This window comes from Pogona vitticeps, chromosome 4 (assembly GCF_051106095.1).
Source record: "Pogona vitticeps strain Pit_001003342236 chromosome 4, PviZW2.1, whole genome shotgun sequence".
NCBI lineage: Eukaryota > Metazoa > Chordata > Lepidosauria > Squamata > Agamidae > Pogona > Pogona vitticeps.
This window is the reverse complement of record NC_135786.1, coordinates 236,368,183-236,394,783: the sequence shown is the minus strand read 5'-3', so window position 1 is coordinate 236,394,783 and position 26,601 is coordinate 236,368,183. Positions and strand designations below refer to the sequence as shown.

General features: G+C 45.2%; 1 protein-coding gene and 1 pseudogene across 7 annotated transcripts in view; both read left to right on the top strand.

Moving 5' to 3' along the window:
* The window catches only part of TSNARE1 (t-SNARE domain containing 1), a 434,224-nt gene that overhangs the window by 73,117 nt on the left and 334,506 nt on the right, over positions 1-26,601 (top strand). The gene's annotated exons all lie outside the window — the stretch shown is intronic.
* LOC144589375 (U5 spliceosomal RNA) lies at positions 1,459-1,581 on the top strand (annotated as a pseudogene).

The window sequence follows — 26,601 nt, the reverse complement described above, 5'->3', positions numbered from 1 at the left end:
CCCGCCTCTCTGCTTTTGAGCTCTTTCCCTCTCTTGAGTCTGTTGAAGTCTGTTGCTGAAAGTCAGTCAGCCACATCTGTCAGTTTGCTGTTTCATCTGTTCTATTGTAAATAAATTGGGCCTTGTATTCTTTCTCCTACTGATGTCTCAGAGTGCCTTATTGAGACGGTTGATGTGAAAAGGGGGTGGACTCAACTGGGGAACTCAAAGCTATTCAGCTCTGTGAATCCTTGCACTTCTGCTGCGTGGCTAGAGAACTTTAACCAAAATTCCGCACCCGTTTCCTTCCAGAAGCCCAAGATAGCATTCACATTTCTTTACTTTCCCTCTTTATATTTACAACAGCACCGTTGAAGGAGAACTGATGGCTCAAGTCCACCCAAGGAGTTCGGTGGTTCAGTACGAACTTGAATCTGGATCCAACATTTTAATCACCAGACCACACTGTCTCTCAAAGCAGTTTGACCTGGTCTCCTGGAATTCCTCATCCCCTCCAGCTATTGGAGGGATTGTGGGATTCAAATTACAAGTCCAATAGTCTTCTAGCATGAAGAAAGTTGGCACACCAGCACGAAGGATTCTAACTTGGCCTAAGGGTATTGCCCTGCAGGTTGGAGGGTGGAGGCCCTACCACCTGTTTTCTAGATCCTTCCCCTTCTTGGACTATCCTAAACCAAAACTGGAGAGAGGGAGAGGGAGGGAGAGAGAGAAAGAGAGAGAGAGAGAAGTGTTCTGGAAATGATGTTCTGGCCCACCTTGCATTGCAGCTGGCGTTATACCTGGTTTCCTTGAAAACAAGACCTAACCTGAAAATAAGCCCTAGTAGGATTTTTCAGGATGCTCGTCATATAAGTTCTATCCCCAAAAATAAGCCCCAGTGAAGTGAAACCCCGCCCTCCACCCTTGTGCAGCAACCAGAAGAAGATGACATGACTGTACAGTGGTGCCCTGCATGATGACGATAAGCCGTCCCATTGAAATAGCTGTTTAGCGAAATTGTCGTCATGCGAAAACACTTTCCCCATTGAAATGCATTGAAACCCGGGTTAATGAGTTCCAATGGGGAAATACCTCGTTGTCCAGCGAAGATCACCCATAGGGATGCCATTTTGCGAAGCATGGGTCTGGAAAACACAAGGCAGCCATTTTGCGAAGCCGACAATCACCGGGAAAACAACATCGTCTTGCAAACAAACGGTTCGCGAAGCACAGACCTAATCAACGTCCAGCAAAAATCCCCCATAGGAATGACTGTTTTGCAAATCGCTATAGTGATTGCAAAAAGTCATCGTTATGCAGATTCGTCATTTAGCGGGGCCATCGTCTTGCGAGGTACCACTGTATTTGACTCGATGTAGATGGTTGTACATGAAAAACATAAAACATACCCTGAAAATAAGTACTAATGTGTTTTTGGAGCACAAATTAATATAAGACACTGTATCGGGAAAACACGGTGTACTCTGGTTTCTCTTCAGATCGTATAAATCTTTCGCCTTTTACTAAAGATTTCCGTGGAGTGGAGGGAAAACACGGTACTTCCGGAGACCGACTCTCATTGAATAGCTTTGCTGGGGGATTGGAGACTGAAAGCCCTCATTTGGTCCTTTGACGCTGTTGACGATGGTGGCATCTAATCGGGCCAGACTTTTGAGTGGGTTGGCCCTTTTTCATTTGGCACGGCAGGGTGGGCCTGGACTCAGCTGCTCATTAGTGCTCATTTTCAAGCAGAGTTCTGGAAGCCTCAAATAATGGGTGCTATTTCTATGTACTGGCGAGACGCTGATCAAATGAAGGGAAATGTCTGAAAGCAGCCTGTATCCCAGCTTGGCATTTGGAATTGAAAACAGGGAAATGAAAAGAGACATCTTAGCAGGATGATTGATCTGCTGCTACAGCTGCGAGGAACTTCTGGTTGTCCAGATGTTTTCACCTACTGCTCACAGGCTAAAATCCTGTTGCTTGGTGTAGTGCATGTTGGAGTTTTTGCAACTTTGCTTGCTGTCTGGAGAAGGTGTGCCAGAAAGGGGTCTTTCTGGACTAGGGTGACTATCAGTCTATCCAGCACGAATCCGTTGTTCCCTCCTGCCTGAGATCTCAGAGAGAGCTCTCCTTCTCTGCTGTGACCCTTTTCCCTCTCTGGAATCTCTTGAGATCTGTTGCTGAAAGCAGTCATGTTTGTCACTGTGCTGTTTGATGTGTTAAATTGTAAGTAATGAAACCTTTTCATTCTTTCTCATTCTGATATCTCAGAGTGAGTTATTGAGACTGTCAAGGCTAGTTGATGAGAAAAAGGAATGGTCTAAGCTATTCTCCTCTGTGAATCCTTGCACTTCTGCTGCTCAGCTACAGGAATTTAACCAGAAATGCAAACCGCTGCAACAGGAAGTTGCAGCTGCAGTCGGCCCATTGAACCAATGGGGATTTGGTGTATCAGCTCCTCTGTAATTTCCATTGTTTCAATGGGTGTGTTCCGCTTGTGACTTACTTTGCTAAGCAGCAGGATTTCAGCCATACAATCCTTTACCGTCCTGTTCTGGATGGGACTGATGGGACTGATAGATCATCACAGAGTCCCAGTTCTGGAAAATAAATAAATGAACATCCAGAGACCCATATCTCTCCATATCTCTGGACTCTTTGCCTGTTGGCATCACAAAGGTGGAGAGAGAGAGAGCTCTGTGGATACCCTGGGCTGCCAGGAGGAAAAAGAAGTGGGTCCTGAGTTCGAATCGCTCCTGAACTCTCTTTGGAGGCAAACATGACAAAATGGACGCTCTCCTACTTTGGGCACATCCTCAGATGGCAGGAATCTCTGGAAGAGTCAAGAATGCTGGGAATGGTGGAGTGCTTCAGGAAAAGAGGAAGACCCCAAGGTGAGAGGGATCGACTCCTTAAAGGAAGCCACAGGGTTGAGTCCACAAGAGCTGAGCAGGACTGTTGAGAAGAGGACATTTTGGAGATGGCTCATTCGCAGGGTCATTATAAGCCAGAGGACTCTTATAACAAGAATAGCTATAAACCAAGGTTTGTGCTAAGCTGGGCATGCGTGCGCGCACACATGACTCCGCTTTCCTTCCGCCATGCCCAGCTCGCCTCCTTCTCTGCACCACGATTGCGTTAGGTTCCGGTCACGACAGAACCCCATGTGAGGAGGAGCCCCGGATACGTCGGCTATAACTTCAGACTTGTATTTAATTCTGTACGTTATAGTTAACTTTTGATTGGACTTGTATGTTCCTGTTATAGAGATGTGACTAAGTCAGTCTTTTTGGGGTGAGAAATCAAGACATCAGAGCAGTCCCCTGCTTAAGTCCAGAAGATCAGTCGCAAAATAAAGCAAGCTAATTGGTGCTGGAGGAGACACTGCAAGGAGAACAAACCTATCTATTCTGAAGGAAATCAACTCTGAGTGTTCATTGGAAGGACAGATCCTGAAGCTGAGGCTCCAGTACTTTGGCCATCTCATGAGAAGAGAAGACTCCATGGAAAAGCCCCTGATGTTGGGAAAGTGTGAAGGCAAGAGGAGAAGGGGACGACAGAGGATGAGATGGTTGGACAGTGTCATCGAAGTGACCAACATGACTTTAACCCAACTCCGGGAGGCAGTGGAAGACAGGAGGACCTGGCGTGCTCTGGTCCATGGGGTCACGAAGAATCGGACACAATTTAAGGACTAAACAACAACAATTGGGGGAAAGCACGTATAGTGCACTCGAAACTTCAGTTAAGGGATTATCCGTTCCAACGATGGGTTGTCTGTAATGTGTGTTTCAGCTCTGCATTTGGATGTTAAGCTGAAGACTGCACAGGATTTGGGGGGGGGGGGAAGGGTGCCATTTGCTCCCCAGAAAAGGACACAGATATCTGAAGCTCTTGATCTTCATTTTTGTTTCTCACTTGAATCTTTGATCTACACCCATGAAGAGGGGGAAAAACAGGAGTAAGAGGTGGAAAACTTCCTTTAAATTTGAACATCTCATGATAAGTTTGTGTGTATGCTTGCCTATGGTGACATATGTTAAAAATATATTTTCTCTAAGTGAAGCATATGATCGCACATTTCTACTTTGGAGGCATTAATTAACTTTGCTGAGTTTCAGTAAAAGAAAAGTTTTTTCCCCCCTTCCTACTGCATGGCATGTCTTTGGTAGATGCAGCTCATGGCAGAACTACAAACTTTAATTTTGCAAAAGAACTACACATATATTTTTAAAGGCACAGATTGCATTGCGAACATGTTCTTCATCTGTCAGTTATTCTTAATTATTCTCCTTCTCCGATCTCCTTTTGAAATCAATTAACTAAAGAAAAATGTCACTGCTATATATAGGATGGAGAACCTCAAAGTCTCCGGGAGGTACTCTGCTGTAGTAAGTGGGTTTGTGGAAACAGATTTGTGTGGCACAAACTAAGCCTGCTGTGTGAGTCACAGGGTTGCCTGCCAGAGAATCGGAGGCCCACATTTTATTTATTTATTTTTAGGGTTGCCATATGGCATCATGAATTCTGCTCCTCGGACCCGTTGGTCCAGGTTGGAAACAGTCCTTTGGCATATAGAGTGTTCAGAACATTTGACATACTGTATATTGGACAATTCTTAACTGTTAAAGCAGTATGACAATGCAACCAATGACCTCAGGAGTTGGGGAGAGGTCCTGCTCTGGAGGCATTCAAGAGAAAATTGGGCAACCCTCTGTCTGATCCGCTTTGATTTGGATTCCTGCCTTGAGTAAGGGGTTGGACTCAATGGCCTTCTAGTTGCCTTCCAATTTAATTATTCTTATGATTCTGTGACTTGTGTTTTGATTGGTTAGGCATCCTTTAGTCTCGAGAGACTATGGTAATGTGCTCTGAATGGAAGACTTGGAACAGCATCTCGTGTGGCTGAGGAGGCCAATTTGAGAGTGACAATCCCTTCCACACTGAAGACAAATGCAATCTGTCCCCTGTCCAGCCCCCTGGTTTGGCTGCTTTCGCGATGGCCTCTTGGCCTCGGCCTGCTGGACAAGGGTCTCTTCAAATTGGGAAAGGCCATGATGCACCACCTGCTTCCAGGCTGAACGCTCAGAGGTCAAGGTTTCCCATCTGTGGAGGTCCATTCCTAAGGCCTTCGGATCCCGCTTGCAGATGTCCTTGTATCGCTGCTGTGGTCTCCCTCTGGGGCGCTTTCCCTGCACTAATTCTCCATATAGGAGATCTTTTGGAATCCGACCATCAGCCATTCTCACGACGTGCCCGAGCCAACATAGACGCCGCTGTTTCAGTAATGTACAAATGCTAAAAATTCCAGCTCGTTCTAGGACTACTCTATTTGGAACTTTGTCCTGCCAGGTGATACCAAAAATTCGTTGGAGGCAATGCATATGGAACGTTCTCAGCTTCCTCTCCTGCCGGGCACAAAGGGTCCAGGACTCACTGCAGTACAGGAGTGTTCTCAGGACACAGGCTCTATAGACCTGGATCTTGGTATATGCCATCAGTTTTTTTTATTGAGTCATACTCTCTTTGTGAATCTATTGAGCCATACTCTCTTTGTGATAATAACCATAGAAAAGAGATTAGCCTTATTGTTGTGTTGCACATGGGGCTTATTGGCAATCGAAGGCCACTTTTTTTGTGTGGATGGAAGAAGCGAGGTTTGCACTGGGCACTATGCTGTGCCAGTTAATGCAGGGTTTTCAAAGCTGGCACAAGAAGTCACCCAGCGAGAACTGGAAGTGGAAGAATTCTTTGGGAAAGAGGCTGCATCGCCAATGCACTATAAATTTATTTATTTATTGAATTTATACTCTGCACCATCTGGCAACCAGGCCACTCTCACCGGCTAACGACAAGAGAAACAACACAATATCAAAAGATAATAAAATAAGACAATACAAACATTTGGTGGACAATCCACCTCCCATTCTAGTCCTTGCACAATTTTTCTCCAGGACCAGAGAGTCACGACTTAGAGAGGGAGACACCCTCCAGTTATTAACCTCCTTTATCATGGAGATCATAAACCTACACTCCCTCTGGATTGGAACCCTACTTTGGTTTCCAAAGGAGGTAAGACAATTTGATCATCATCGTCTTTATCAGAACTGTGGAGTTGGAAGGGACCTCATGCATCATGGAGTCCAGCCCTTGTCAACGAAGCGCCATGGGCAAACTCCCTACCTCTGGCTCCACAGCCAGAGGCTAAACCACTGAGCTTATGTACCACATTTTTCCACTTTGATTTTCTGGGTGCAAGACTGTTTGTGACGAGATCATTGTCTCTGCCACTACCTGTCTCAGTGGACCACTTTCCTCTTTCTCAACAGTGTTCTTCCATGGGGAGCATCGTTTGGAGATTAAGTGGTTGAAATGGTCCAACCTGGACCGACTGTCAACAAACAGTAGGAAGATTAGCTATAGTACTTATGCACTGCGATGTTGCTTTGTCCGAACAGCTTGAGATGATGGTTGATCACTTGCTGGATCCTTAAGGGTGCCCATTCTTTGACCACACAAATTGCTCCATCATCTGATGGACAATTCATGAGCACCTTGATAGATTCACTAAAGATGATCTTCACAGGCCAAGTCAAGGCATATCAAGAGATCCGGTAGAGTTCTGTAAAACAAAATGAAAGCCTACATGTTGTATTTTAGAAAAAAAAGAGGTTTGTTCCACCACCACCAGCAGCCCAAAAATTCTGGACATGACCTTCTGTTGACTTCCTATCTCATCAGGAGGTGTAGGTGCACCCCTTCAGAGGTTACTAGGTTGGAAACATGGCACATGCCCTTTTAGACCATGACTTGTCTTGATACCCCAGTGGGGAGGAGTAATGTACAGTGGTTCCTCGCTAGACGATGATAATCTGTTCCACTGAAATCGCTGTTTAGCGAAATAATTGTCTAGCAAAAAGCATTTCCCAATTGGAATGCATTGAAACCTGTTTAATGTGTTCCAATGGGGAAGAATCGTTGTTGTCTAGCAAAGATCGGCCACAGGAAAGCCGCTTTGCGAACCGCTGATCAGCTGTTTAAATTGCTGTCTTGCGAAGCTTAGGTCCCAAAAACACCCGTTTTGCGAGCACGGAGGGAGTTGTCAAAATCATTGTTTAGCGAAAATTGGTTTGCGAAGCAGGGACCAAACATTGTCCAGCGAAATTCCCCCATAGGTATAACTGTTTTGTGAATCGCTATAGCGATCGCAAAAAGTCAATGTCTAGCGAAAAAACTGTCATGCGGGTAACTGTCTATCGAGGCACCACTGTAGTGATAAATTTGGAGGTACGGGGAGCTCATCGTAACCCTCCCAATGACCAGGCCCATATCAGCAAACCAGCCCTGCACATCACAAAGTCAAGAGTTGATCTTTTGTTCACCTAACAGCTTTGAATTGGCCACGTAGGACCAAACCACCAGGACTGCAGAGATAGCTTGCATAATCTCATGATCCTGGGGGGTGGGGGAGACCAGGTTTTCTCCTGTCTACAGTAAGGATTGCAGTGAAGCTGAGAGGGAGCGAGGAAGACTGCGGGGAGTGGCAGATCATCCCCTAATTCCAGTTCTTTGGACTCTGTAAGCCCTAGTTCTAGCATACCACTGTTTGCTCTTGAAGCAGCCTCGCTGTGTTGCACAGTAGGGCTCAGGGTGGCACAATCTGGCCCTCAGTGGGTTTTGCAGGTGGCTGCTTTCCGCTCTGTTAGAACAGAATTCCCAATAGGCACAAGGCTGTGTTTTGTGGTGCCCCCTCCAGTCACCTTGCGGTTTACGAGCACACGTGGGTAAGATTCCTGACCCACACGCCTTTCTTTTTCTTCCTTTTCCCTCATGCTGAAAAGGCCATGCAGTGTGCTGAGAATCACAGATGGGGACTCAAGTTGCTGGAATTGGTGTCCAGTTGGACTTGAGTCACACAAGCGACTCACGGGTCTTCTTTCTGTTGTTGTTTAGTCGTTAAGTCATGTCTGACTCTTTGTGACCCCCATGGGCCATAGCATGCCAGGCCCTCCTGTCTTCCACTCCCTCCCGGATTTGGGTCAAATTCATGTTGGTCGCTTCGATGACCCTGTCCAGCCATCTCGTCCTCTGTCGCCCCCTTCTCCTCTTGCTTTCATACTTTCCTAGCATCAGGGTCTTTTCTAGGGAGTCTTCTCTTCTCATGAGATGGCCAAAGTACTGGAGCCTCAGCTTCAGGATCTGTCCTTCCAGGGAGCACTCAGGGTTGATTTCCTTTAGAATGGATAGGTTTGTTTTCCTTGCAGTCCAGGGGTATCTCAAGAGCGTCCTCCACCACCACAGTTCAAAAGCATCCATTCTTTGGCAGTCAGCCTTCTTCATGGTCCAGCTCTCACTTCCATCCATTGCTACTGGGAAAACCACAGCTTTGACTATGTGGACCTTTGTCGGCAAGGTGATGTCTCTGCTTTTTAAGATGCTGCTTAGATTTGTCATAGCTTTCCTCCCAAGAAGCAGGCGTCTTTTAATTTTGGGTCTGCTTCTTCTTTCTAAATCGCTTGTATTTGACTCGCAGCTGGGAACTCACCAGCCCATTCCCTTTCTTTTGGGGGAAAAAACTTGGTTTTAATAGTGACTCAGATTTGGGGCTTGGGACGCAGGACGTGGTACCAACGACTTGGGTCTCAGACCCAAAACTTGTCAACATCCCTGCTGAGAATTAAGGCAGAAGAGATATTTCTGAAACCGATGCACAAGAAGAGCCTTTCCAGTCAATCTCAGGCATTGTTCAGACCAAAGCAAAGTGAGTGCATCTCGTAGGTCTTCCGTCAACGAAGCAAACCGTTGCCCCATCAAACTATTGATTTCTCATGATACCTATTTGAGAAAAATTAGGCTGAACTTTTGTGTTACCGGAGAATCGGTGGGCTATGAGCCAGCTGCCAGGAGCCCGAATATCATTTCACGGTGAATCAAGTATCTCGATTTAAGTTGCAGCAAAGTTAAGTTGGTCTAGCGAGAGCATGGGACTAAATGCCCTGAGTATTAGAGAAAGATTTTCTTTCTATCTTTCCTTCTTTCAACAAGTCCTTTTATTTCCAGACGTGTTTTGATTTCTGTTAAGTTATCGGGGCAAGATTTTTATAGAACGTGTTGCCTGCCGAAATAGCAAAGTTTCTCTCTCCCTGCCCTGATGGCCTGCACTTCTGCATTTATTACCAGTCTCTCAAAACAGTAGTGATAGAGGGGTAAAAAGGTTCGAGAAGCGTCCCTAGGAGACGAAAGAGTTGAAGCGTCATTGCTCCTAGCAGATACAAAACCTGGCTGCCTTAGTATCCCTACTTTGGAAACAAGCTGGCGTTTGGCTGTATAAGCATGAAATATGGCACCTCCTCGATTTTGCTGCTTTCTTTACCATGCACAAGGAAGTCTAATGGGCACCATCACTGTAAGAGGTGTAACTCAGTAGTTCAGTCTTCTGTCTGAGGAGCCTGAGGTTGGGAGTTCGATTCCCCACTGGCCTTCCCTGACAGGGGCAGGATTCGATGAATGCAAGGGCCCTTTTCAGCTTGGCAAAACTTGCTGCATTTTGCGTGGCAGAACGGCTCGGTTGGAAACAAAGCCCGTTTGCACAGCTGTCAGAGGAAAGGGTTAACCAACACCCGGATGGCTTTCCTCTCTTTTTGGGGTGGGGGTCAATTTCCAGATGCCTATCTGGACTCCACAGCAGTTCCCCTTGGTCCAGCTGCACCCTATAGCTCCTGGATGGAGAATCTAAGCTCCTTTTGTTGTAGGGATGGGAAAATCTAAATAACCTGTAATGACGTTTTCATCATCTGCTCTTTGATGTATGGCTTGTGTGCTATCAAGTCACATCTGTGAGTTAGTGACCTCCGAAAAGTCCTCTCGTGTACAGCCCTGATCAGGTTTTGGAGATGGTGGCTTCCTTTAGTGAGTCGATCTAACCCTTGTTTAATCCATAAATGCCTATTTACGGGAAAGACTCGTCGTCCTGGAGATCCAGAAACACACAAATATTTGCATGGCCAGAGATGACGGTTGGGTTGTAAAATTCCCAGAAGAATAGAAGGGTACCAAGTTTTGTGCCTTTATTCAGCATGGGCTGGCTCAGGGGGTAAAAGGTAAAGGTAAAGGTTCCCCTTGACAATTTTTGTCCACTTGTGTTCGACTCTAGGGGGTGGTGCTCATCCCCGTTTCCAAGCCATAGAGCCAGTGTTTGTCCGCAGACAATCTTCCGTGGTTGCATGGCCAGTGCGACTTAGACACAGAATGCTATTACCTTCCCACCATGGTGGTCCCTATTTACCTACTCGCATTTGCATGCTTCCGAACGGCTACGTTGGCAGGAGCTGGGACAAGCGATGGGCGCTCACTCCGTCGCGTGGATTCGATCTTACAGCTGAAGATCTACAGACCTTACAGCACAGGCTTCTGCGGTTTAGCCCGCAGCGCCACCACGTCCCTGGGGGACCAGTCCATATTCCAAATATATCTCCTTTTCCAATGCGCCTTGTCTTGATATGACCAAAGTATAAGAACCTCTGTGTAGTCATTCTAGATTCAGTGAAAGTTCAAGCTTGATTTGATCTGGAATTCATTCCTTTGCCTTTCAGTATCTGCAGATCTCCACACAGTATCAAAGAATCAATTTCTTTTCAGAACTTGTCTGGGGAAAAAAAAAGTGGTCAATTCTGATATAGGACGCATGTGGTTGAATTCTGAAGGACCGAAACCCACGCAAGAATTCATAGCTATGGGTCTAGGAGGACAAGCTAGTTGATTCTGGTTTCTCCTGTTCAGTTGTTTTTGCTGTCCTTTTCCTTGGCAAATGATGGAGAAGTTTGCAGATATGGGGGAAATCCTTAGACATTCCAAGTTAAATAAAATTCTCAACTACTGCTAATTTCCAGATCCCTCTTGACAATTATCTTTCAGAAGATTAGGACACACATGTCCATTGGTGGGGTCAGTGTCCTTTTCTTGAGAGTGGATTTGTTCTTCTGCATCTCCTTGTGTGTTTGTGTTATGTGCCATCAAGTTAGAACCAATTTATAGTGACTCTGAAAACTGAGATTTTTAAGAAGTGGTTTTACCAGTTCCATCAGTCCCCTGAGTTTCCATGGCTGATCAGGATTTGAACCCAGATCCCTTGAGTCTTAGTCTGTTCTACAGCAAGCTGGGTGTACATTTCCTCAGTTCCTTCCTTTTCTTTCCATCCTGATTGTAAATTTGACAAAGCCATTTTCCCCTTGACTCCGGTGTGTGTGTTTTTGTGCAATAGAGGTGGGGGCGTCTATGTGTACACATTCATAGGAACAAGCCCATGTATGTTTGCATGCTACCGACAGTTCACTAGAGACATTTTGGTTAAAAGAGAATGCTGAATGCAAGTCACTCCTTAAGTTGTAGCTGCTGTCAGGGATGTGATCCCTTATTGTATTTTGCAATCAGAGAGCGAGTTTGCAGCAGTCCAAATTTCCTGTCTAAAGGGTGCATTTTTCACTCAGAAATGATAGATGAAGCCCGTTCCTCCCCAGAATTCCAATGAAAGGACAGAAGCACCAAACACTTCTGAAGCATCTTTCTTCATTCTTAAATATTAACTGCAATCAGCAATCCTGTCCTTTTTGCCATGCCTGTTTTGCGAACAGTTCAGATCTGCAGGCTCAGCCAGTGGGCGAAAGGAGCTAGACATTTCAGAAAGTTGCCTTTCTGAACGATGACCTCAGGAATTCACAGCTAGGGAGGCCGAAGTCCTAAGCGCTGTTTTCCAAACAAAGAAATCATTTGAAAAGAAACAAATTTTTAAAATCCAAGCTGTACTCATATGTTAGGGACATGGTGGCGCTGCGGGTTAAACCGCAGAAGCCTTTGTGTGCTGCAGGGTCAAAAGACCAGCAGTCGGAAGATCGGATCCATGCAACGGAGTGAGCGCCCGTCGCTTGTCCCAGCTCCCGCCAACCTAGCGGTTCGAAAGCATGCAAATGCAAGTAGATCAATAGGGACCACTTCGGTGGGAAGATAACAGCGTTCCGTGTCTAAGTCACACTGGCCATGTGATCACGGAAGATAGTCTTCGGACAAATGCTGGCTCTGTGGCTTGGAAACGGGGATGAGCACTGCCCCCTAGAGTCGGACACGACTGGACAAAAATTGTCAAGGGGAACCTTTACCTTTTTACTCATATGTTAGCCTCGGAAACAAGCAGAAGTGGATTCTGTAGTTTCCCCCCCCCCCCAAAAAAAAAAACAACTTCTGTAAGCCTCTGATTTTAATGATTTTATTCCGGGGTGAGTAGAATAACAGCTGGATAGCTCAGTGGTCGCAGGCATAGGTTGGGAGTTCGAATCCCCCACTGGGCCTCCCTGACAGGGTCTGGACCTGACGATTCATAGGGTCCCTTCCAGCTCTATAGTTCCAAAGATTAATTATCATCATAATTATACAGTAAATGATTTAGTTATTTTTTTAGCATTCAATCAGAGCATTTTTTTAAAAAAACAAACAAACAAACAAACAAACAAACAACATCTCCCAGAATCCCCCTGACCAGCATGGGGGTTTGAGGTTGTAGTCTCCTAAAGTAACTTCCAAGTTCTGGCCTTAGTTGCTCCCAAAACAGGATGTGAACCTAAAACTAGTCAAGTGAGCCCGTTCTGAGCCAGCCACCTTTGCTGACCCATTCTCATGGGCAGATCAATACCTATTTACACTGAGAAGGCTTCAATCTGAAGGTTTACATTTTTCTCTGCGTGCTGCTATTCCACAAAGCCTGTTCAGATGGAGTGGCCCATTTGCCCTGTGAAATGTCTCACATACCTTCTGATGCATGCAGGTTGGGGTTCACCCCATCTCTTTGGAATGGCGGAGCATTCAAATATTGCAATGATGCCACCGACTGTGTTGGCTACGGATTTCTGCCTGTTTCTATAGCTTCTAATGGCAAAGGGCTGGTGCTTAGCAGACGATGCGTGTTTGCTCACTGTGTTCTCAGTAGTGGCTGCTTGGTCTTCTCAGGTACGCTTTTGGACCCCTGGACTCTGAAAACGATGGCCTAGAACATTGGATCTCAATCTTGGTTCCCCAAATATTCTTGGACTTCAACACCCCACCCACCCATCCCGAAATCTTGGCCAGCAGAGCCAGTGGCGAAGGCTTCTGGGAGATTTTATCCAAGAACATCTGGGGACCCAAGGTTGGAAACCACTGGCCTAAAGTGGCCTAGATCATGACCTTTTTGCTGATTGTTAAGAAGGCAATGTTTGGGGGAAACAAAATCCCGCTGCCCCCAGATAGAAAGGGCCTGCTCTGTTGTTTGTACGCTTCTTTTTTAAAAATGCCCCTTGCAACCTTCTTGTGTTTATTCATTTAATGATTTAATAGCATTCCGTTCTCGCTTGTCCCTGGTTTGCCAGCCACTATATTGAGGTTTGTGTGTGCCTTGCTTTATGCTGGGTTTTGCACAGAGGAAGACGACACGTGTTCCATTTTGGTGAATCCATGTTGACGGCTCCTTCCAAGGGACGGGAGGCGACCCGGGGCCCTCTGGAAAAAGGGAGCTGAAGGTTTTGCTTCAACTGGACGTGCTCAGGGATCGACTGATCCGTGGAGCTGGCTTTGAATAATTAGGATGTCTCTTTCCTGCGCGCTCGCTCTGTCCTGAAACAAGGGACTCGGCGGGCGGTGAAGGTGCATAAGACAGCGTGAGAAATACAGAAGCGGCCAAAGTCATTGCCAGCATCTGAAGGCATATGGAAAAATAATCCAGTGTGCAAATTAAAGTTCGGTGTGAGTAAGAGAACTTTAAGCCTTCCTACATCAGAGAAGGAGGGGTGGTGATACTTGGGATCATGCCTTCCATGAAACTGAGTCTCACCGAAACACCTTTAAAAAGAAAGTTCTCTTTTCTTTCGTCTGTCCTATTCTCATTTTTTCTTTTCACTTTTATTTGAGATGTGTGTGGCCTGTTTTTTTTTTTTTTAAAGGGGGTATTTTGGCCTTTGAAATGTCTGTGGACGGTGATTCCCATTTGGACATGTAGACTGGGGTTGATGGCAGGGATTGATACCCCCCCCCCCCGCATTAAATGTTTTTAAGCTAGCACATCTCCACCAACACATTTCGCCTACTCTGGCCACACTGCATTGGCTGCCCATCCATTTCCGCATCGTCTTCAAAGTGTTGATGCTTACTTATAAAGCCCTAAACAGCTTAGGGCCTCGTTACTTGGTGGAGCGCCTACTTCCACCAAGTTCTACCCATGTCACTCGTGCGAGTCAGGAGGTGAGGCTGAGGAGCCTAACGCCGAGGGAGGCCCGGAAAGAAAAGACAAGAAATAGGGCCTTCTCGGCGGTGGCTCCTCGCCTCTGGAATAACCTTCCCCCTGACATTCGTGCGGCTCCCTCACTGGGTACCTTCAAAAAACAACTAAAAATATTGATGTATTGGCAGGCCTTCCCCTTTGTCAGTTCCTGATTCCCCTTTCTTTCTACTCCCTAGTTCTCTCCCAATCTGTTGCAACTTTTCTTATGTAAAATTGTTTTTAATCCATATTGTTGTTGCTCTATTGTTGTAAGCCGCCTAGAGTAATCTTAATTGATTAGATAGGTGGGATAGAAATCAAATAAATAAATAAATAAATAAATTTAAGGGGAGGAACGCTAGAAAAATGCAAATCCATCGCAAGACGAGTTAAACCAACAGCAATGTTGTTCAACTCTTGCCCTTAAAGAAAGCCAGGATCAACTCAAGCCGTTTTGTGTTGACGCCTTAAGCTCACAAGGACCATTAGGAAGAATTGTGTCCCAATTGGGATCCCAATGCTTCCCTGTGAGTGAATGAAAGTACGTGAGAGAGACAAAGACAGAGAGACGGTTGCAATAAATATATGTTCAAGCTGGACATCCTTCCAGCGCCCCCGTGATCCGTTGTCTTGTTAAGGCATCGCTCCTGATCATGGCAGGATTTTAAGGTCCCATGAGTTTAAGCTGAACACGCATGAGCTTAGGCATGTTAGGATGAGCACACTTACAAACTCCCTTGGAGACCTTCACCTTAAGACACACACAGGTCTTGCTGATGTCTGATTAGGGTGGGACACCGTGGGTGGGGCTTGCCGATCCCCAGGACCCATTTAGACTAAAACTGATTCAGGTATAGCACCTGAACAGGGTATTGCTCCATCATTTTAACTGCACCGCACCAGCATTATCTACAACATGTGCTTAACATTTGTCAGCTCTTCCCTCTGCCTGGAGTCATCCAAAAACCAAGGAATTGGAAATCTCTTCAAGAATGTTACGACGTACGCAACGATGGCCGAGCATAGGTCCCAAAGCAAGAGAGCACCCCCCACCTCCGGTTTCCCACAGCCGTTTCCCCTTCATGTCTTCAAATGTTTCCTTCTCTCCCCGCCTTTCGGAAACTTAATTCAATCTTCTAGAGAGCGGCGATTGAAATCAAATGGGAAAGAAAGATAGCCAGGTAGTTAATGAACCACAAAGTTACTGGTCATGAGCGATAACTCTACCGAACATGGGGAAGCAAAATGAAAGGGTCAGTCTGCTGTAATGATATTAAATGAAATATTCTATTTATGGGCTTCTGAATGCATAAGAGCCATTTGGACCTTCCACGCTTCAGAATTTAACAGTCCTCGGACTGATAAATCAACAAGACTGAACGGGTTCAGCGGGCGATAATGGAGCTGGGATGCTAGTGGGTTCCTTGAATAGCTGAGGTTAATACATACCAGGAGAACATGCTGTTAAAAGCTGACAGCCACCATTGGCAGATAAATTGTAGCTTATTTTTCAGATTCAACACTGGGAGGGGCAGTGAATGGTGCGAGGGCCTGCCGTTGGGTTCACAATTATTAAATTATTTATTGTCATCTAGTTAACCCAGCAATGATGGAAAGATCTATTTATTGCCAGATTGGCAGGTCTTCCCTTGGTGCTATTCAGATCGGCAAGCTGCAGTAAACACTTTTATGACTCCTTAAGAGCAAAATTAGGAGCTAACATCGCACAGAGGCTTCTGCAGTTTAACCCGCAGCACCAGGGATGTGGTGGCGTTGCGGGTTAAACCGCAGAAGCCTCTGTGCTGCATGGTCAGAAGGCCAGCCGTCGTAAGATCGAATCCACGCAACGGAGTGAGCTCCCGTCACTTGTCCCAGCTTCTGCCAACCTAACTGTTCGAAAGCATGCAAATGCAAGTAGATAAATAGGTACCACCATGGTGGGAAGGTCACGGTGTTCCGTGTCTAGTCGCGCTGGCCACATGACCACAGAAACTGTCTATGGACAAACTCCGGCTCTATGGCTTGGAGACGGGGATGAGCACTGCGCCCTAGAGTTGGACACAACTGGACTAAATGTCAAGGGGAACCTTTACCTTTACCTAAGAACAAAATGTTTCTTATCTAATATTTTGTGGGAATCCACTAATTTTATTTATTTGATTGGCCAAGGGTCCCTCTAGTCCGGCTTCCTGTATCCCACAGCAGCCCCACCAGATGCCTCTGGGAGCACATGAGACAACTAGATACCTGTCTCCTGATACCCCTCCCCTGCATCTGGCATTTGGAGGTGCCTTCTTTTTAAGCCTGGAGATTATACATTATTGTATAATAATATACAACATTATTGTTCTATCAATTCAGTGGATCAACTCCAGCTGGGGATAACATACATGTTTCATCCCTTTTTGTGATTTCCCTCCATACCTGAATGGAAATCTGTGCACAACTTTATACATCACATTTCAAGATAGATGCTGACAGATTGGAACAAATTCAGAGGAGGTCAACAAGGATGATCAGGGCACTGGAGACCACATCCTAGGAGGAAAGACTGAAAGAACTGGGGATGTTTAGCCTTAAGGAAAGAAGACAGAGGGGAGATAGGATAGGACTTTTCAAAGACTTGGAAAGCTGTCATCCAGAGTAGGGGCAGGGTCTGTTCTCAATCATTCCAGAATTCAGGACACACAACGATGGGCTCAAGTTACAGGAAACCAGATTTAGGCTGAATATCAGGAAAAACTTCTTAACTGTTAGAGCAGTACAACAGTGGAACCGATAACCTTGGGAGATGGTGAGTGCTCCAACACTGGAGGCATTTAAGATTCCTGCCTTGAGCAAGGGGTTGGATTTGATGACCTTATAGGCCCCTTCCAACTTCATGGTTCTATGATTTTTCACAAATGAAAATTGCACACTTTTCTCCCACTAACAGAAGCATATTTGTGTTCCTTTTTACTTTTCAGTTGTGCACATTTTTTTTCAGTTCAAATTTTAAAACTTGCACACTGTTCTTTGTGTATATACTTCTTGCACATTTCCAAAACTTAAGTGTCACCAGTGTGCACATTCTTGGGATGACCTGTGTTGCTTCACAGAAGTCTGAACATGTCAGCGAAGATGGCTTTCACTGAGACAGTTGAAACCCATAGAATCCTCTCCCTACCTTTAGTTCTGCTACGTATTGCACCTCTCAAAGGTAATACACTAGAGCAGCGGTTCCCAACCTTGGATCCCCATTTGTTCTTGGACTAAAACTCCCAGAACCCTTCACTACTAACTGTGCTGCCCAGACTTTCTGGGAGATGTAGTCCAAGAACATCTGGGAGCCCAAAGGTTGGGAACCATGACACAAGGGGCTGTAGGTTGTGTTCCATGGTTTCTTTTCTTCCCTTTCCTACAATACAGTGGTGCCTCGCATTACGACGTTAATTCGTTCCAGCGAAATCGCTGTAGAACGAAAATGTCGTAATGTGAAAATAAAAAGCCCATTGAAACACATTGAAACCCCTTCAATGCATTCCAATGGGCTGGAGACTCACCGTCCAGCGAAGATCCTCCATAGGGTGGCCATATTCGGTGGCTGTCTTGCGATGAATCAGTCCCAGAAAACAGCGGGGAGCCATTTTATATACCCAGTGGCCATTTTGAAACCGTGATCAGCTGTTGGAAAATCTTCATTTTGCGAAGAATCGGTTCCCGAAGCAGGGAACACATAAAGCGAAAAAACACTATTCAGACCATCGTTTTGCGATCGCAAAAGCGACTGCAAAAACGTCGTCGTAATACGGTTTCGTCATAATGCGGGGCAATCATGAAGCGAGGCACCACTGTACTGTACTGACACTCAATGGGATTCTCAGAAGAGGAACTGATGCCCCGAAACTGTGCAGAATGGGCATGGGTGCGTGTTGTAGTTCAACACATCTGGAGGGCACTGGGTGGATGAAGGCTACTCTTCATCTTAAAGACCTTGCCCAAAGCCATATTGCACAAATCAGGGCATGGAAGTGCAATTGCAATCTTGCTTTGTTTTGTTTTCCTTTGCCGACGATCAGTCATGCAACTGGTTGCGCAGTCAGGATGACTGGGTGCCTGGCAAGACAACAGTCAGAATGCAGCCTGCTGTTCGTGTGATATCCCTTAGTCAATCACATCAGCAATGGGGCTCTGGCTTTTAATTCTTTTCTTTTTCCAGCTGGGACCAATATAGAAATATAGATTTTGTAATTTTTTCCCCCTTCAAACTAAATGGCTGTTGCTCCGGTAGCAGAGAGAGAGAAAAAAAAAGATAAGCAGGTGGGTGAAGATTCATTTATCCACCTTGTCAAAAGGAAGCATAAACTGTTTCCAACAACAGACCTCTAAGTATTTAGAGATAATGACAGGGGATCCATCTGGATGGTGGCTCCTTTTTTTTTTTCCTTTAAAAGCCCATACCTCCTTGGGAGCTTTTAAAATATATATGCTGGGATGACAGCCCTCAAATGCCAGGGATTGACTTTCCTGACATTGACTGGTGTGCACAGTCTCGATTTGCTGTCATTCCCCTCGAGGGACAGGCTCCCCCACAAATGGACAAATGCATCGGTTCTGTTGGCATTTAATATCGAGGGCAGGAAACTCTTGACAGTTGGAGAGCCTGATTCTCAAGAGTATGTTTTCTCTGCTTGGAATTTTTGCTCTGTTCTTGGATGGCAGAAGTATTGCTGGACTGCACAAGATGGAGGAGCTTTTGTCTTCTGGAGATCGTCCACTCTTGGCAGCAGGGTAGGTTTGCTAGGAGTCTGATTTTAGGAGGGAGATATTCAAAGCCCCAGGATCTGGTCTATTTCAGGAATCCTTACGAATATTGCAGCATTTGGCTTCCATTGGTTTATTAACATAGAGCTTGATCACCCTTGCCAAAACAACCCCATTTATACTTTTTTTTTGCCATTATTTGAATAATGTTGAAATTTTCCATTCACATGACACACAGCTAACATCGATTCTTTTGACCCAGGAATTGCTTTATTTCCTCCTTGCCAGGAGGGTTGCTTTACAATGTGCCTATCATGGATCACTTCATACCTTATAGCTTCAGTGTGTTGTTGCCGTTGATTTATTTCCTTTGCAAAGGGATCCGGTTTTGGGGCGCTGTGGCCACTTCATGGCCACTGTGCTTGTACCCCCTTTTAAACATTTTTAAAAGGGATATTAATTAATTGTTAGTAGCAGCCACTGCTGCCACAAAAAATTCCTGAATATATTGCGTCCCTCTCTCTTGTGGGTGAAAGAGGGCTTCAGTAGAGACAGGGATATTGTCTGCTTTGAGTTGTAAACAATGGAATGTTACATTAATCTCTCCTCTCTCTCTCTCTCTCTTTCTCTCTCTCTCTCTCTCTCTAACCCTGCTCTTCGCAATACTTTGCAAGTCTTTTAAAACCTGCTTCCTCCTCCAACAATGTTCAAAAGGGCAAAAGCAAGCAAGCAAGCAAGCCAAGGCCTGAGAGGGAGATGTGCAGGGAAATAAGGAAAAGGGGATGAATGAATAAAGGAGGGCAGGGAAAAGGGGAAGTGGAGCGAAAGCTGGATCGCTTTATCAATGTCTCACTTCTGTAATTTTTTTAAAGGACAAGGGAGAGTGCGATTGCTTCAAGAAACAATGAACTGATCCAAAATGAAAGAGCAGTGTTGTCAGCTACGTATAACAGTTAAAATAGAAATTTAGTGTTGCAGTTCAAAACAATGTAAATGCTCATGCCAATATATATATTTTCAGACTGCTGAAATATAGATATATTCAGGGTATATATATTTTCAGGCTGCTGAAAAAAATGTATTGCTACAATATATCATTTGTAGGCAGCCATTTCCTCCTGGTGAGGGGACCCAAGGCAGCTCACAGTGTTAAGACTAGTAATACTAAATTACAGATTTAAAAAATCAATTAAACTAAAATGCATTCAAGGGTGAAATATATTTTTAAACTTTAAAAGCAAACTAAGAAAAGGAAAAGACCAGCGTCCAGGGGCTCAGTCAGAATGATTGAAAACTTGCCAGAAGAGGCTGGTCTTCCGTCATGAGCGGAAGGACAAGCAGGAGGAGGCCAACCTAACCACTTGAGGGAGAACATCCCACAGCCTGGGAGCAGCCACAGAGAAGTCCCTCTCTTGTGTCCCCATAGACAGGGTCTGCATTGGCTGTGGGGATGAGAGAAGATGTTAAAGGCCAGGAAGGGTGATATGGGTAGGCATGATCGTTCCCTAACTCTTTAAGAGCGAACAGAGGTGCAACCCACCGAGCGCAGCTGGGTCATATCTCCTTTCCCTCCCTCTGATCGTGTTGGGTTGCTGTAAGTCAAAAAGTGGTTCACAAGGTTAATTGAAATTATGATAAACAACTTAGGAAATTAACTGTTCTCCACTACAACTTTCAGAGTCCTCCTGTTGACTGGTATTTGGTAGGAACTAAAGTCCCAGCCATGTAACATCTCCAGTCTGATGGTCAACCTATGAATTTTCTGTCTGAAAGGAGGTTTGAACCTCTATCTCCCCAGTGTTAGTCCAACGATGTACAGCAAAGTGGCTGTGAAATTGGAGAGACAACTATTTCTGTGTCATTTGCAAGAAGAACATATCAATTATTTGTCCTTCATTCAAAGAGAAGGGATGGGTGATGCCAGAGTTTTGAGTTGACTGGGATTTTAATTTTGCTGTTCACTGAAATATGTAATAATTCTGTGTTTGCTTTGTATGTTGATATATTATGTTCTACATGTAGATTTAAAGGTAGAAAAATGAAAAGGACGGGGAGCACGGCACAACAGTAAATAGATAAGACTAAGCATCAGACTTTTTTTGATGTAATGAGGTGAGAGAAATACATGCACAGATAAATTTAACAGATTAAACCAAGCATTGTTTAATAATTATTAACACGATTGGAAATCAGATTGCTTGCTTTGGTTTTTTCTTCGCAAGCAAGAAAATGGAAAATGACAAGAGGGAAAGTACCGTATTTTTCGCACCATAAGACACACTTTCCCCCCACAAAACGGGGGTGGAAGCAAAGAAAACAGATTGTATTTTCCTGTTTTCTTCTCCTAAAAAATTGGTGCATCTTATGGAAAGGTGCGTCTTATGGAGAGAAAAATACAGGTAATTCTTTTCTTTTTGGGGAGATGTAAACAATTCCATTTGCAAAGAAGAACATTTGGAGCCAGTTTATGTCATTAGCAGAAGAATACCACTGGATAGCGCAGTGGTTGAGGCATCTGGCTGTGCAGCCAGAAGTTTGGAGTTCAAATCTCCAGAGGCGCTTCCTTGACAGGGGCTGGACTCAATGATCCAGAGGGTCCCTTCCAGCTCTGCAGGTCCTAAGATGATATTTATTTATTTATTAAACTTTTAAATGATGACGAATAGGATGACGAATATGATAAAGCCTGACCTAGAACATACCACTTCAATCTACAGATGGTGTTGGAAATGTAAATGTTCCAGTGTCAAGTCTGTACATACAAATATGCACACATACCTCTCCTATCTATAATTTTTTTAAAAAAAAACAGAAGCAGCCCCTTTTACCTGTTATTCTAACTTTTGGAAACTCGCTGGAGGAGTGGAACTGGTAGAACCACTCCTTAAATATCTCACTTACCCTGAAAGACCTACAGTATTAGGGTTGCAATAGGTTGCTTCCATGCTGACGGCGCAGCACTTTTCCCTGGAGGTCATCCAAATCCTGCCGAAAGCCGGTGGGTTGCCTTTAAAGCAGAGGTTCGAGAGGGCATCCAAAGAAGAAAAGCCAAAGTAGATGAATAAAGAGCAAGAAATCCTAAACTGCATAAGGTGGAGGATGCTAGAATACTTGGCTCCCATTGTGCAGCTGATTATCCAAGATGAAATACATGTGGGAAAGAGGGTTCTTGTGCTCTTGGAGGCCAGTATGGGAGAGGCACAAAATCCTTGCTTAGAGTTGACACCTCCGATGTCAGTTCCTCCCAGTTTTCCATATTCATAAGACACCATGGGATTGAGAAGGATGCTTCAGCAGACACTGTCTTTGGGAGACTTGTCCTTCAACACGTAATTTCTGATTTAAGAGTCAGCTTCCTCCCTCCCTATAGACCTAGGACTTGCTTGAGCATGCCCCCTCCCTGGATAGCTCCTTCCCGCAGACTGAGAGGAGGACATTGGCTTATCTCCATGAAGGTCCATTCTTGCTTGGTGGAGAAGGAGACATCCAGACCTAGCCAACTGGTGGCTGATGTCATCTCTGCCTTAATCCATTGGCTCTTTTTACTAACTTCCTCCCAAGTTCTTCCTTTCTCTGTGTGGGCATCCAGCCTCAAGGAGGAGAGGAATGAGAAGAACGAGGTTCTCATCTTGCATTTTGTCTTAGCGTGGTCAGATAAGGCAAATGCTGGTTGTTGGCTAGGTTTGAAAGCCAGTGTCCTAGACTGACACAGGGTAAAGCGAGCACAGTGATTCTCCCTCCCTCTCTCTTCCTCCTTTTCCCATTCATGGGCTTGGGAGGAAGAGGTCCCTCTTGACTGAAGTCTGCCACCGATCAATTGTAAAGAGCTTTTGAAATCTGGGCTCAGGACAGCCAGTTGGCCTTCAGTAGTATGATAAGTCTTGCTGTTTTTCATGACCAGTATGTGAACCAACAGGGGATGAATAAAGAACAAAACCCAGCACTCCTCACTGTTGGCAAGGGCTCATAGCAGTTGTAGTTCAACAAGAACTGGAGGCTGGCATGTGGTCCACTCCCAATATAAACCACACATATGCACACACACACATACATAGACACATACTTGCCACTTCCAATAGTATAGTCTGTACAATGGTCTGCTACTTAATTCTGTTGCTTATTCCAAATGTTGGGATGGCCCCAAGACTTTCTATTGCACAAGATCTCTTCAACTAGTGATACACCCTATTTTTTTTTGCTTTTTTTTGAGCAGTGCAAAAAGATGACAAGAGGTTTTTCCCTCTTTTATGTACTCACCAAGGGGAGGAGAGACCTCATAACTTTGTAAGAACAGCTGATCCTGCTGCTAGCGTTTTAGGATGTGAGCAACCTCAGAGGGCTTAGCAGCCATTTACTTGTCTTGTACCACATCCTCTCATTAAACTGGAAGTCACTGGAAAGTCATTTTTACTTTTGTATTTTTGCATTTCAGCCACAAGATGTAGCTGAACTGAAGGAGAACTTGCCCTTCCTCCAGAGGGTCAAGAAAGCATGATTCTCCCATTGTTTGAGCGGGGAAATGGAGCACTGAGGAACTCCAGGACCACAAAACTGATTTGTAGGGATGTGTGAGCCCTCCATTTGAGATCATGGCAGGAGGGACTTATATGTAAGTTCTAAGATGAGATTTTCTACTGTGGGGTGCAAAAGGACCCTATCAAGATCAGGAGGATCAGCTTAATAAAATGGCCATATGACAAAGGAGGTGCTGATCAGTACCATGGACAGCGGTCCACCCTACAGCTTTCTTCCTTACATTAAGAGCATATTGGGAGATTTCTGTCTGATTTCAAAGAGAGCAGCAAGGATTTCCATGTGATTTCCTGAGGGGGGAACCTTTTGTTCTCCAGGAGCTTTGGAAGACGACGCCAATTGGATCTCTAGATGCTTTCAGCTTCAACTCCTAGAAGCCTCATCCTTTCTGGGGCTTCTGGATGTTGAAGTTGGAAACACAAGGAGAGCCAAATGTTGTTTTAGACATAATGGATGTGTGACATGTTCTGTGTTTCTGTGTTGGTACCATTTTGGACAAAGCACTAGGCAGTTGCAAAACTGCAAACTAGGAGAAACATTGACTGCCACCCATCTCAAGAGGTGGAGAGAGCGAGAGAGCGAGAGAGCGAGAGAGCGAGAGAGCGAGAGCAACTCAAGAGTGCCTTTATTGAGAGATTTGTCTTGTGAGCATAAGGACATGCCCTTAGGTTCTTCTGCAAATTCCTGGAATCATTTTGACAGAACTGAAATCAGCAGGGTTTTTTTCCTGGTACAGACTGTATGTCCTGTTGCAACAGAACAGAGAAACTTCTACAGGTACCTTATCCCAGTAGCCCTGAGGTCATATAAAGGATGTAAATATTCCTTACCACTTCAAACTCATAGAAAAGAAATGTTTCCTTCTGCAACTCTTCTAATATAAACAACACGAGGTACAGAATTCAGAATATTATCTGTGTGTATTTCTTTGCAGTCCCACACTCTTTCTCTCTATAGGGTGGGTATTATGCCCCTTTGTATACTTTTGCGGTGGACGTGGTTGAACCCGGGGAGTTTGGGACTCATTTTTCTACCCCAGGATGCTCCAGAGTCTGCAATAGCTGCTCCATGTGAGCCAGGAAGTGACTGGAAGGCCATTTCCTTTAAAACACACACACACACACAAAAAGAGAGAGAGTTTTGAGAACAAAGAAAGCCAGACATTCTATTAAAATGAGGTAAAGTAGGTAAAGTGAGGTTGTAGTGAAGGAGCTTGTCCATTCTCGATTATAGGGAGGAAATCCTCTTATGTGGTAGGCAACATCTGCTCATTTGGTCGGCCTCTCAACTGGGATCTAGAGGGAACGATTGGCATTTCAGGTCATTGCTTCCCTTTTGGACTAGAACTTGGTGGAGGTCTTGAGATGTCTTTCTAGAACAGAGGTTGTCAACCTTGGGTCCCCCAATGTTTTTGGACCATAACTCAGCAATACTGAAACCTTGGAACCCACAGTTGGCGACCATTGTTTTAGAGAGAGCTCGCTGAGGAGGGAAGCGGTTTTTCCTTCCTTCTCAGAGAGACTGAGAAACTTTGCGATTCACATCCTTACTATCAGCCATAGGCCATGGCACCAAACAGCATTCCCCAAGCACTGCCTTGTGGGAGCGTTCAGCCAGTGAGGACAAGGTCCACCACAAAACTAGCTCTCTTGCTAATAGCCAGTGAGCATCAGCCAAATATCTCAGAAGGATCGCATCATGCCTGGAGCTTTGGCAGCTCCCTCAACTGAAATTATTTCTCTCCTCAAATCAGGCCTGTATCCAGACGGCATCCAGATCATCGGCTTTATCACAGAAAACCTGGCATTTGATATAGAATACATAGAGTAAGTCACCATTTCTGGCTAGTCGACGCTAGCAGTCATTCACAGTGAGTAATTCCAACAAGTTTTTGACACATCGCTTCTTGAAAACACCCCCTGGCGCTTTTCTTGAAGGACTTGGAGAATCTGGCAGGCTTCACAGCAAAGAGGAAATAAAGGGGGAGGGTGAAATTAGCTGAAACCCAGTGCCTTTCGGAGAAAAAAGAGGGAGTCCTCTCTCTCTCAAACAGGTCTTCTGATTGACTTCTGGCATGCACAGTGTGAAGCTTAAAAGAACAGAGGGACTTGCACAATTATCTTGACACCGCGTTCTCGCCATCTCTAGCTTTCAAAGGGAACTCTTACAATAGCCGAGGTGCATAAATTTGGAATTCACAGGGAAGAGAAGGCAGCTCGCTTCTGAGCGGCGGTGCCAGAAGGGTGGGGCGATGGAACTCTAATACTCCCTCTCTCACAGATCCTCTCTCTTTCTCTCCTGCTCTCTTGAACTCCCTTCATTTCTCTCAAGTTCCTATTAACTGACGTGGCTAGCAACAGATAGGGTGTGCAATATGGCGGCATGTTTGAGTTTGAGGCCCTCTGTGGAAGACAGAGTCGTGTGGCCATGGTCTTGAAAGACAGGAGCGGTTTGCTTTCTCCCGAAAACCCCAGCTTTTTATTCAGAAGAAAATGTGAATGTTAATAAACACAGGCCCCGGACGCCTTTTGTCACGCAGGTCTTTCCACAGCAGCGATGCAAGGCCAGCTTTGTCATGAATTGGTGTGGGGAAGGCCTCTCTGATGGTGGAGGGAGAGTCAAAAACCAAATTTGCTACTCCTCAGGAGCTGGTGAGCGCTTCAACCTTCAAGAGAAAACTGGACAATCCTCTGTCAGATCGGCTTTGATTTGGATTCCTGCCTTGAGCAAGGGGTTGGACTCTATGGCCTTGTAAGGCCCCTTCCAGCTCCATGATTTTGTGAATCTATAATCTTAGAGCCAAAGAGCTGGACGGAGCCCTATGGATCATTGAGGTCAAATCCTGTCAGGGAGGTGCCATGGTGAATCACACTCCCAACCTCTGCCACGTTCCCGGGGGTTACAATAGCCGAAGTCCAGTAAACCAGTCCAGGGTCAGAGATACCAAGAATGCAAACCAGAGTTCCAAAACAAACTTACAGAGTTCAGTCCAAAGTCAAAGTCCAGGGTCAGATACACAGTCAGAGTCCAGAGTTCAGAGTACGTAGTCCAGGGCCAAGGTC